Source organism: Catharus ustulatus, chromosome 11 (assembly GCF_009819885.2).
Source record: "Catharus ustulatus isolate bCatUst1 chromosome 11, bCatUst1.pri.v2, whole genome shotgun sequence".
In the NCBI taxonomy this organism is placed as follows: domain Eukaryota; kingdom Metazoa; phylum Chordata; class Aves; order Passeriformes; family Turdidae; genus Catharus; species Catharus ustulatus.
Window position 1 is genome coordinate 1956406 of NC_046231.1, and position 13469 is coordinate 1969874.

The following is a 13469-nucleotide window of genomic DNA, read 5'->3' on the forward strand; positions in this document are numbered from 1 at the left end:
GAGAATGTAAACCCCCTCCCTCCAAATTACTATAATTTTGAAATCAAGCAGCTCTCAGGCAAAGATACGGGAATTGGGAATAACAGTTCTTTACTAGGGAAATTAAAATAGAAATACAGTACTAAAAAGAAACAAACTCCAAACCCTGACAAAGTCAGAGTAACAACCTGACACCCCATCAGGCAGGGTGTTGGCAGCAGTCCCATTCCATGGTGGCTGCATCCTCCTGCAGTGACAGATGTGGTTCAGTTGAAGCAGTGCTCCTGTACAAGGTGCAGTTTCCCTCTGGAGGTCCAGTGGTGATGTGGAGAAATCCGGTTTTCCTCTGGAGTCCAGTGGAGAAAGGGGCTCCCTTAGTGTCCCAAAACCTCTGTTTCTATCTTGATAAGAAATGTTGGGCTCTTCCCCCTGGCTGGAGCAACTTCCAATGGGATGCAGTAATTTTATCAGTCACACAGTGGGACTCAATGGCCATTAGCAGACAATGACTGGCTGGAGGAAGGATGGGTTGTGAAAAGATAAAGAACAATGCCCTGCCTGGTTTCAATGGATGGCCCATTAGCAGAATATCTGCCACAGAGATAAGGATTACTGCCCCCACCCTCAACAGATGGTGATAGAATAGATACCTTTTATCACACTCTGTATTGTAACCCAAGACCGGATGTAAGAATGGGCACACCTTAATCCTGTCTCTAAACGAGTCCTCTCTGTCTGTTAGGTGCTTTCACAGTAGGATAGGTGCATTTGGCTTTTTCTCAGTACCATGGGAATGTGGAAGGGTGACATAACACACTGTAGTGTGCAGGACAACATTAAGGGAATCTGCTTCCAGTCAAAAAGACCAGAAAAAATAGGTTCACATCCAAACACACCCAATGGGTAAAGCTTCAAAGTGATTTCTGGCTGTCATTAATATTCTAACTTAACTTAATTGTTCATTTAACTTAATGGTTCATTATTTTTCACTGAAAGTCAGGACTATTTTCACAGATGGATCATGGCAGTAATCATTTGTAAAAAAACCCAGCTATTATACTTCTCCTTCCTTACCAGGAACTCAAACTCTTAAAACACATCGTTTGAGGGGTGGGGTGTATGCATGTCCTGATTTTATTCAAAAAATAACATCAAGAAAATTAGAAAAAATCTGAAGTATTTGTTCATCTCTGCCTGAAAAAAATCAGGTTTTATAGATTACTACTCTACTATTTCTACAGCTGTGAGTTTTGTAAATAGCCTTACATGCTGTGTGCTTGAGTTGCACTCATTACATTTGCTACCAATCTGCATGGATGCTAATTAAAAAAAATACAGACTGTGACCTATCAATTTAGATCTTTGTTTGCATGTATGTATATGCCTCTGATTTTTTTTTTTTAATAGATGTTGATTATTTCAAATTGGTTAAAAATTACAATTTCTTCATGTAAAAATCAGGCTTTAAAAATATGAGCTTTCTCTTCTCTTATTGTTTTCTTTTTGCATTATACTGTGAGTGCAGGGATGTGGAAGCAAAAGGGAATAGGAGAGCGCAAAAATCAAGCAACAAATGTCAATAATACCAAAATTATTAATTGACTTTAAGTACTTAAATTGTAAATAATTCTATTGTAACTTTATGTAAAATATTAATTTTAAATTTTAAATTAAATAGTATTTACTTGACACTTTTTGACAAGTTCTTAATAATGTGCATATAATATTTAAAATCATTATTTCAAAATAGGACTCTTTTGACACTTATTTGAATTGTATCACTGAACATCAGATCTCAGCAATTAACTAAAATCTACAGAGACTGGAAGATGGGACTGAAATCGTCCTTTCTAAGAACCAGATTTGAAAGCCATTGTATTGGTTTCCATGGGGACTAGCAACAACAATACTGTCAGTGAACTTATTGGGGAGTTTATGGCAAACAATTTTTTCAAAGTTTTAAAAAAATTTATTGTAGCATAATTTCAAAAGCCAAGCATAAAAATACACATTTCATGAGTGTGCAAATAAAAGAAACACTTTCTTTTTTTTTTTTTTAAGCTACATAAAAAGCGTTTAACACTCACTGCAGGAAATTGAGAGTTCATAAAACTGCTGCTATTTTTGTAGGTGTTTGAGGGTAGACATGGATCAGATTATACAGAATAAAAGTCTTCAGTAACTTGCAATATTTCATTCAGAAAAGATTTTTTTTGTTCACATCAATAGGAAATGCAGTAAATCTACAGTATGTGTAATATTATAATCCTGCAATATTATATAAGCTCATATAATATTATACCAAATACTCAGAATAAAAGAGCAGTTGTATTGCTAGTTACTACTGTTCACTCAGCACACACTGTGTTTAAAGGCTACCAGATTGTACAATCTTATGGCATAAATAGGACCAAATTTAAGATACTGCTTTAGCAAAATGAAGATTTGGGAATATTTCATTTTTCCAGCATTTCTGTAGAATTTAAAGAAGACAGAACATCTTCTGGCAACTTAGATTTGTCCTGATATAGAAATGATGTCATTGGCTCGAGTTCTCAGAGAGGTTCAGTACTCCAAGCTCTACTGCTCCTGAGATCCCTTTACAGATTCCAGCTGTGCAGAGAGCTGGGAAAACAGTCCAGGACAACTTCAGTCCTTCTTTTGTCTGGAAATACATATCTCTCTGGGAAGATGCATACATGTCAGAGATGTTAATCAAGATTTGAAATGTTTGAATGTTTTCAGTGTGTGTCTTTTTGTATCTCTGTACTTCATGATGTGGACAATCTTCTTTCTTCCTGAGCTGAACTCCTTCAGAATGAATGGAGCTGTCACTGGCCTTGCTGTCTCTTTTCCTCCCCAGTGTTTATTCAAGCTCACAAGTCCTGTATTATTTAAATTGAAAGTTGGGAAGTGCTCTTGCTAGTCACTTGGTCTCTGGCCACAGGCAAACTTCATCTAGGCCCCAGGAGTGAAAATCAACAGTTATTGATCTTGTCAGCAGTCAGAAAATTCTGCACCTTCTCCTGGGTAAAATAGCTGTTCTCTATGTGATGTTGTGCTATTTCAAAGAGAGTGTACTTTTATAACCTCAACTAATTCTAAAATTGGCCAGCTAGCCCTAATCTAGCTGTTAATTTATGTGGTATTAGGGTAGAATGTTTTATGAGGGTCTTTCAATATGGTATCCTTAAAACAATTGCTGAAATATATAATTAATAAAATTTTATGGGTTTATGTGTTGTGTGCTTATTGTAAAATATATATATATATTTTTAAACTAAATAGGAAGATATAATTTTGCCAGCGAAATTCTTTGGGTAGATACCCTGGTTTACAACAGGATTTTTAATTACCATTATTAAAACTGCTTGCATACATTTTGGCTCTTATGAAGGCCATCCAAGCAGACAGGTCTGTAGAGCAGGGCAATGCAGGCATTGTTCCTGGCACTACCCATCCTATTTGTACCTCACCCATGTTGGGAAAGGCTGTCAGTCAGTAAGGGACTCTCACAAATTTTGACACCTCACAGAAATGGAGCTTATTCCAACTGGCCCCAACATTTGCAACTGAATAATAGCTTTGTGAGAGAGATGCTCAGGAGGCTCCAACTCAGCAGCAGAGAGGTTTGAATTTTTTAGGGAATTCATCCTATTTAAGCAATAGAACTAGAGTAACCTAAGCTCACTCAGTGTTTACACAGGACCAACACCCATGGAGACAACTCTGTATCTATGAACACACACTTATAATGGTTATATCAAGTCCAAACCTTTTGAGTCTGGATAACAAGATTTTCTCACCCAGCTAGTGAGATACAGCAGTGCATAACCTCTCCTGTTATGCCATAGATTCCCATGCTTGCTCCAAAACTCCTTGACAATATCACTGTTAAAAGCCTCCAACTACCCATCTGGAGTGTCTCAGCTGGAAGACAGCTCAGTAGAAAGAGCAAGCCTTTTTCAGGAGGTGATTCCAACTTCGAGGAGGTTGAACTGCCCATGATATATCTCTCTCGGCAATATTTTTGTAAAAGTCTCCCTGTTAGAATTAATCTTCTTGTAGTAAAAGCAGAGACAGAGCAATTGAAGAGTTCTGGGTCTTAATCATAATGGTTTTCTGTTTGGACAAATCAGTTGTCATGTGTGCATTTCATGTTACTTTTTTGGTTTTGTGCCTTGTTTTCTTATTTATAAGTAGTGTATGATGATCTCGGAAGGGTGGTGTTCAAAGTGTGAAGAAATTTCAGTTTCTTGGATGAAAGACACTATATAATCATAAAGGATTGAATTTACAGTAATTTCACGATTATGAGCTGCACCTGATTATAAGCCGCACGTCTGGGTGTCAGCAACTGTCTTGGGTTACAATACAGAGTGTGATAAAAGGTATCTATTCTATCACCATCTGTTGAGGGTGGGGGCAGTAATCCTTATCTCTGTGGCAGATATTCTGCTAATGGGCCATCCATTGAAACCAGGCAGGGCATTGTTCTTTATCTTTTCACAACCCATCCTTCCTCCAGCAAGTAATTTTCTGCTAATGGCCATTGAGTCCCACTGTGTGACTGATAAAATTACTGCATCCCATTGGAAGTTGCTCCAGCCAGGGGGAAGAGCCCAACATTTCTTACCAAGATAGAAACAGAGGTTTTGGGACACTAAGGGAGCCCCTTTCTCCACTGGACTCCAGAGGAAAACCGGATTTCTCCACATCACCACTGGACCTCCAGAGGGAAACTGCACCTTGTACAGGAGCACTGCTCCAACTGAACCACATCTGTCACTGCAAGAGGATGCAGCCACCATGGAATAGGACTGCTACCAACACCCTGCCTGATGGGGTGTCAGGTTCAACTCTGACTTTGTCAGGGTTTGGAGTTTGTTTCTTTTTAGTACTGTATTTCTATTTTAATTTCCCTAGTAAAGAACTGTTATTCCTAATTCCCGTATCTTTGCCTGAGAGCTGCTTGATTTCAAAATTATAATAATTTGGAGGGAGGGGGTTTACATTCTCTATTTCAGAGAGAAGCTCCTGCCTTTCTCAGCAGGCACCTGTCCTCCAAACTAAAACAGCAACTTTTTCGTTCTTTGTCCGTATATAAGCCGCACCTGATTACAAGCCGCACTTCCGGGTTTGGACCAAAATTTTAGTCAAAATGGTGCGGCTCAGCAGGGTAAAAAAAACTATTTAAACTTTTGTTTGTGCAGTTTCATATATAGGGTTTCATAATGTAAACCTGGCCTTTAAAGGGAGCTTATTAGCCATTGATTTTATCTGAATTTGATCAAATCTCAAGTGGTCAGCACGCTATGAACACCTATGTTTTCATTCTTTTCCTAGTTGCATCTTAGCTCCCAAACTTCTGTGATCTGAAAACTGAAGATGTAATTCTCTAAGTACTTCAAGTTCCCATGTTGTCTGGAAATTGTGGAAACTGTGTAATACTTCAGCCTGTTTGCAAGATGCTTGGAAAAATATTCCAAACTTCAGTAAAATTTCTTTTCATGCTCTCTGTCTTCACCTCAGCCTTAGTTCTCAAACTCTCAGCTCATGCAGTTAGTCCTACTGTCCTTACTTCACTCTAGCCAATTTGTTACTTACAGTCATGGTCCTTCTGCTTGCAGGGGGCTGAGGGACAGTGTCAAAGTCAGATGAGACGTCTGGTTTGCAATGAAATTTTTATGGACTGTGGCACTTCATGAGGTTCTTGGGCTCTCCAGATGTGTGCAGATATGTATTCTGCATTCTTGCATATATTTGTTGCTGTAAGTCTGGCAGTAAGAGTGTTGCCATTGTTGCTCAGGTGATATGCTGATCTCTCAGCAAACTCCAGTACTTCAGGAAGCATAGATTTCCCTTGACTGAGGTTCTAGGACTGGGGAAAAAGAGACTAACAATGCTGAGAAATGCCGGAGTACTGGTTTAGATTAGCACAATGTACTTTAATTTTCTGGTCTAATCCAGGAGAGGGAGCTAACTTTCTAGCCATCACATCTGGCACACTGTGCTGGAGCAGTTTTTTTCACAGCTGATATCCCATGTCTAAATGATTATTCACATATGCTGTCCCTGAAGGAGAGTCATCCTGGGAGCGCAAAACCACCCTCTCAAAACATTGGTTAGCTCTGTTCAGTGCAGTAAATATAATTGCATGACATATTCTTGACAGGAGAGTATTTATTGTTAATGTATTTTACTATAATTTAAACACTGTTGCACATTGTTTGCTCTCTTCGCCCACTCTTCTGCCTTTTGCCTATTAAGGAATATTAAGAGGATCTAATTTCATAGTTTCTCCACTGCAGCAAATGTTGCTGTCTGTGGCACTGTGGGAAAGCAGGGCAGCACTCATCAGCACGGTACTCAGGTGTGTTTGCAAACTCCTGTGCTCCTAGCCTGGTGGCAGCCTTGGTTGGTGTCCCAGGCACTGGGTGAGCGGTGCATGAAGCAAGGAGCAATCACACCAATCCTTCCCAGTGAAGGAAGCTGGGAAGCAGCTTATGGAGCCCAGCTAAAGGAACATGTCTGTGCCACTGGGCCCCTGCCCTGTGCCTCCTCACAAACTCCTGCCTGCAAAGCTGCTGTGACTGCAGCACACTGACTGGGCTCACCCAGGATAAAAAACAATTCCTATTTGTTGAAATGAGTTAATGAGTTAGAGAGGAGCACAAAAGAAAGAAGGGAGACAGGCCTGGGTGTTTTATGGGTCCACAGAGTGAAAATGTGCAGGCAATTGTGCAGAACATCTGCCCATGGGCTGTCCTGGGGAATCATTGGCCCCAGGCACGGCCTGTGCTGTGCACCTCCCACAGCCACATGTCCCCAAAACATGGGAAGGCAGGAGCTGCCCTTGCTGTTCTGATGCTAGCCCAGGCACTTATCCCTGGCCTTGGAACACTCATTCCCTCCTGGGCAAGGAATACCTGCTGAGTCAGCAACCCCTTGGCTGTCTTTCTCTCTCTTCTCTTTCTCCCTTATTGCTCTCCTTTTTCTTCCTCTGTTTTCTGTCTTTCACACACAAGTTTTAAGCTGTAATTGTTAAACGGATGGCTTTGAAAATCGACTATTCATTTAATAGAAAAGTTCAGATACTAGAAAGAAAATGGAAAGAAAACTAAAGCACTGGGATTTTTTTGGTGTGTGTCAGATTACTTGCTGAGTTTTGTAGCTTAGTGATTCTGGGATTCTCCAGCTTGAGGCTGGAGAAAAGTTGAACTGAGAAGAGCAGCCCTGAAACTGCTGCTCTTGGTCTTGGTCTCTGCACAGAGCCTGGCATCTCTGAAGGCATAAGCAACTGAGTGCAGAGAACATTCAGATGGAATAATTTTTCTGTTTTAGTTATTTTAATACAAAGGAACATGGGGAAATTAATATTTACCACATATTTAAATTGAACAGAACATGACAGTTCCAGGGAAAGGCAAAGAACTTTTTAAGCCTTTAAACATTTTTCATGTTTGTTTCACAACAGGCTCATGTTAGTAAACAAGTAAAACCAAAGACAAGATAAATTCTCCATGTCATATTATCTACCAACAAATTTTGATCCAGTTAATGAGGAATAAGTAAACACTTAAGTAAGTAGGTAAAAGTAAGTAAGTTTCTCATCTGGGGACATGAATATAGCAGTGTAGTATATTGGCACATATGCGTGAATAAATTACATTAATTATGTAAACTTGAGCTATCTGTGGTGGAAAAATGAAAAGGAGAGCCATCAGTGCTATCCACATCTTGAAATTATCCAACTTGTGACAGAAGTCAGTTTGAAAACACATTCCATGTCACTGGAAAATACTCAGTAATGCTGTAATAGTCCTCTTGAAAGGTGTAGCCATGAATTGGCCTTTTAAAACTTAGTGGATGTAATTGCAGCAAACAGTTTATTGAGCTAAGTAGACCACTTTTGCTATTATCCATGAAGCTTGAGCATTTTTCAAATTATTTATTTGGAATTAATGAAGAGGGTGTGCAAGTGTATTTTAACCTTGAGAACTATCTCCCATGGTTTTTACTCTAGAATTCACTGTTCACACTCTGTAATTAGCAAAATAAGTCATGTGGGTTTCTTTAAGTGCAGTTGGATGTCTCCCATATTTATGGTTTTCAAGAAAGCTGGACATATAGTGAAGTGAATTTTACCTGAGTGATCATGCAAACTTCAGAGTAACACATATTTACATTAGAAGAGCAGAATAAAGAAACCAGCCTCTCGTGTTACTGCTGTGACTTTTTGTGTACAACTACAGATAGGGGATGTTTGCTGGCCACCAGTGCAGGCGTCCTTTGTGGTACAAACCAAAAAAATTCCTCCTCCAGTTAGAAAGTCACAATTTGCAAATATTTTATCACTTACATCTGTTTTGTGAAGCCAACATTATTACCCAGTTAATAGTTTGTCATGTTATGTTGATGTTTGTGATAGACATCCTTTGCTGTGGAGAATTTCTCCAAGTGATGAATAGTAACAAAACCTGTTTATTGTCAGAACTGTGGAATATTGGAAATGCATGACCACCAGTGCCATTGCATGTCCCAGTGACTGGGCCGGGTTTGTGAGTATCACTGCCTCATATTCTGCCCACTACAGCAAAGCTGTGAGGCTAAATGGATATTTTATTCACTATTCACAGTCACATATCTGGCCCTTTAAATCAGGCAACAGGATTCCAGACACCAGTTATGGTAAAAATGCACAATGTTCATCTCCATTATCTCTGTTATTTAAGGCTTTCAGAAAACCACTAACCTTCACTCCTACACTCCAACAAGCACACACTAGCACACAGAGTTAAGCCAACTTCTTAACTCCCAGTCATTAAGGATGTCAAAACATTCTGATATATGATGTAAACTTATTATGACTGGATTTTGTTTTTATTAATGTAAGGGCTAGGTTGTGAAGAACAGAAGATGTTTTAAGCCTCTTACTCCTTAGAGACAATGTGATTTGGTGATTTAACATTGTAACATTTTTAAAGGTCTTGTTAAGCCCTAATCGGAGCACATTAAGCACTCGCATTTTTAAAGTGCATAATAAGACCTGTACATTTTAATAGCATATAAACCTGTAACATAAACCCAAAACAGTCACAGTGGTTGTCTTTTTCCTTGCGTTTTCCTGTAACAAGTTCTAACGAGTAACTGATACTTTTAAGAACAATTAGAAAGTTGAGGGTTCTTTGCTGTTCTTCCTGTTGAAAAAAAGGGGTGGGGGGGGTGGGAAGTCAGGAAATTTCTGTATAAGAAAATTTTATTTGGAGTGAAATTTTAAAATTAAAGCAAGGAAAAATTTGCTGTGAGAATTGCCATAGCTAAATATTAACAAATAAAGTATAGTGTTAGAGAAAAGGTTTGTTTTCAGTAAAACAATGTTTTGTGCTGGAAAAATGTTTTTGCTTGAGAAGTTTTACTCAGATCTGATAATTTTGGAGGTTTTGTCAACAAGGACTATGGAATGGGCTCTTGCCAATGGAAAAGGTTCATGGAAGATCTGTGGGGGGATTTTTTAATTTATTTAGTTAGTTTTCAGTATAATCTTCAGCATAGGATTCCAGAAAATAATTCATTGATACTGGGGCCCATCAATTTCCTTTAATAAAAACTTTTGGGAAAGGAAAATACAATGTAGCCTGTGAGCGTCTCTTCTTAATTGGTTTGGAACTTGATGAGTGATTCCAGGCTCACCTTCCCTCCAGGGAGTTGAGCACACCACTTGTGCACTTCCCAACCCCTCCCAGGTTATGGTAAGGCATCCTGAGCCACCTTTTGGACATTCTGTCTTTGCTGTGGTGTTTGGGGGCAAGCTGTGGCTCAGGCATTCCATCTTAGGTCTGATTGCAGCTGCTCCTGCTTTCCTGTAGTGGCTGCGACCCCAACATCTTCCACAGCCGTGGCAGGAGGAATGCCTTTGGAAAGGGGTTTATAAAACGGCTTTGAAGACAGATGGGTGAGGCTGAGTCAGAGCTGTCCTGTAGTGACTGAGAGTGAGCTAAAGCTTCCCTTGATGTGGACAGTCACAACTGGACATTCAGTTCATGAGCTGTTGTGTCCGTGCAATTGCCTCTGCATTGCAAAGCTGTTGCCATCAGAGGCCAAGGCATCTCAATTCAGTGGCCTGAAGCTGAGCACCTCTTCGAAGCTGCACAATGCATTGTGCATTGTTCCAAGCTGTTGCTACAGTGCATCATTGCCTCTGGATGACTGCCTGGATAGGGGTCAGTGAGCAGCTTTGGACATCAGCTCCAGGCTGGGTCTGCACAGGTAAAGAATCCCACAGTAGCTCTATCTGGAGAACTGGAACATGCCTGCTCTTCATAGGAAATGCTTCCTCTCTGGGAGGGCAGCTTCTGGAATACAATCTTTTGATGTGAGGAAGGCTGCCAAGGGGACCTTCAAAGCATGGTATGTGCACAGCAGGGCCTTGACTTCCACGTGGATTTTTCTCCAGCAGCTGGGGAAAAGCTGTATGATGCAAGAGCAGAAAGGGGCTTGTCTGCAAATGAACCATGTTCAGACCAAATTAAATGTGGAGAAAAACGAAGGGAGCATTCTGGATTTTGCCTTGTGTCTGGGCACTGTTATTCTGATACAAAAAGGACTTCTTGTTTTTTTGCTTGTCTGTTTGTTTATTTATCTCATGGTGTAGTTGGAAGTAGTTAAAATATAAAAACTCACGCTTATTCTGGAATAAGAGTGATTACAGGGAGGAAGAAGTAATTCTAATATCACTATAGAGGTTTAACTACACTGTAGCTAGGAGAGCATTTCTGTAAAGACAAGCTCCAGTCACGGAAGCACAATCTTAAAACATTGTTGACCTCATTCATAGAAATAACTCCATGTAGTCTCAGGCCAATGATTCTTTACTTTTAGTAAATAACTTGAGTCAATAAAAGGACAAGGTTTCATATTTGCATGAATGTGTCCTGGTATCAGCATGACTGATGTCCTGCAAAACATGGGACCTGGGAGATGGATGAAGCAGGTCTGGGGATGGGTTGCTATATTGATGCTGTTGTATCCATGACTTGAAGAATGATGCGCAGAATGTTCTTCGGGTCTTTAGCTCTATGACAAGCAGAAGAACAAAGGGGGAAGATGGTATAAAACACCTGCCCTGAGAGTTACACCTGAGGCTATGCCTAGGAAGGTCAGGCTCTCCATTCTGTTTCTCCCCAAAAGCTTTCCTCAAACCTGTCATTTTATCTGTATTTTAAAAACAAACCAAAACAGAAACAAACAAACATCCCCTTAATCTTACTTTGCCTATGGCTTCCTTGTGAGATTCAAATATTGCAGTTTAGAATAATCTGGCTGGGATCTACCAGCCTCATGTTCCCTGCAAGGGAGGATGCAAGGTAGGTCTTTGGTTGCACAGATTAATCTCTGTATCTGTTCTGCTGCTCATTCTGTCCTGCTGGGGGAAGAGGAAGATGAGTTGGTGTATCATAAGAGACCCTCTTCTCCACTGAATCCTGTTTGGCAGAATGTCACCTATGTTAGTGGCATCTCAAGAAAATGCCAGATAGGCAACTTGACTCAACAAGGATCAGCACTGACTGATGGCTAACAGGAACTGATGAGGGAGTGGCATGGTGACTTCCTAAATGCCACTTCTAAAATGTGAAAAAATCTGCACTGCAGATTTCCCCTCTGTTCTTCTGATTTGTTAATTTTTGCTTTGAAGTAGTGTCAGAGTGCAGCAGTGGATGTTACCTGGAAAGGAGCCATGTCATTCCAGAGTCATAGAATGGTTTCAGGAGGAAGGGAATTGTGAAGGTCATCATGTACAAACACTGCTCAAGCAGGGCCACCTGGAAGAGGTTTCCCAGATGTATGGAATATCTCCAAGGATGGAGACTCCACAACCACACTGGGTATCCTGTTGCATTTTATGAAGAATATCTGAGCCTACCCTGTCTTCTGGCAGCAGCTTAGTGCACAATTTTTTTTTACACCAACAGCCACAGTTTATCTAATTGGAGTGACCTGGTGGCCAGAAGGATGGCATTCTTTATACTGGCATTAACCAGTGGCAGCATTACTACCTTCTGCAGCATTGATCTGTTACTCAGTTTTCATCATGTGAGCATGCTTTTTAAGCACATGTTTTTTCCCAATTACCCTTCTATTTTTAGGGAAAATATCTGACATTCTAGGATGGCATTTGTAAACTCATTCTGGAAGTCACCAAATACTTGTAGACCATATTTGTCTTTTGGTAGGACTGATGTGGTGACTTACTCCATAGCCAAAACCTCAAAGGGTGAAGCATACAGATTCTAGATTCTCTGGGATCATAATTTAGTGTGTTATAACGTGAACACCAAGCAATTTACCTTACATCATGGTTCCTGAGAAATTGCTTTTTCAGTGTAGAAGAAGACTCAGGATAGTCTTTGCAAAGATGATAATCTATAGAGTATGTGAAGTGTATTTATTTTAAAGGTGGGATGGGGGGAATTGTTGTGAAAAAGTATTTTGGGAGGTTCAGGGAAAAATGCTAAAAAAGGGAGAATATGAAAGATTAAGAGAACCTGTTGAAAATCCCAGCTACTTGCTATATGGTGTGTGCCACACTGAGATCGTACAGTCTCTAAGCTGCAAAATTGAGTGGAGTACCTGGAGCTCTTTCAAAGTCCATAAAACCCATGTATGAAAATGCTGCAAGTGAATGTAGGAGCTGTGAAATAGTATTACACATGGTTACCTGGATTAACTGTACTCTTGAAGATAAGCCAATCCTACCTTCTCATAGCCCTTATTTCAGTGAGAGTATTTGTGGATTCTAAATGTTCAGTCTGTTTTGACAGGTATTGCTTCTATCTCATTGCATAGCTGCCTGCAGGTTACAGGTACTGTTTTTTATAGAATGCAATGGATATGTCTACCAGAGAAAAAAGCTCATATGCTTCTCTGCTTGTGCACTGAACTGACTGTATGTGAGTACAAACACAGTAGCACAGTACTAAGCCCATGCTTATATACCTGCCTCATTAGCAAAATTTAGCATCTCAGATTCATGACTGTGGTGACAGTGGCTTCTAAAGTTCAGGTGATGTCTGGCTAGCAAGGACAACCAGCAGAAAATTCTCATGCATGTTCATCCATAAAGACATCTCCTGCAGATACAACACATTAGGAGATTGGAGTGGTGTTACAGAGGCAATATTTGGAGGCTTTTTTGTTTAAACATAATTATTTTATTTGAAATATGAGAATGTGTTTTAAGGTATTTAATCAACTTGACTGCAAGAATTGATGAAAAGGGAAGACATCATTAGAGGAGTTTTGCCAGACGTTTGTGAAGTCTAAATTTTGAAAGTGCATGTATAATTGCCTGACAGAAATGTCTTCAGGAACCCAGTAGTTTTACTAAGCTTGGCACAGGCTTGAAAACTTGCAGTCGTGGAAATAAACTATGATTGCTTTTTAACAACATGTATATTTTCGAATTATTAGTATAAATAAAAAACACCCTT

At 39.8% G+C, this 13469-nt stretch overlaps 1 protein-coding gene across 1 annotated transcript in view; it reads left to right on the forward strand.

Moving 5' to 3' along the window:
- Positions 1-13469, forward strand: part of LOC117001535 — a 149139-nt gene that overhangs the window by 53241 nt on the left and 82429 nt on the right. The gene's annotated exons all lie outside the window — the stretch shown is intronic.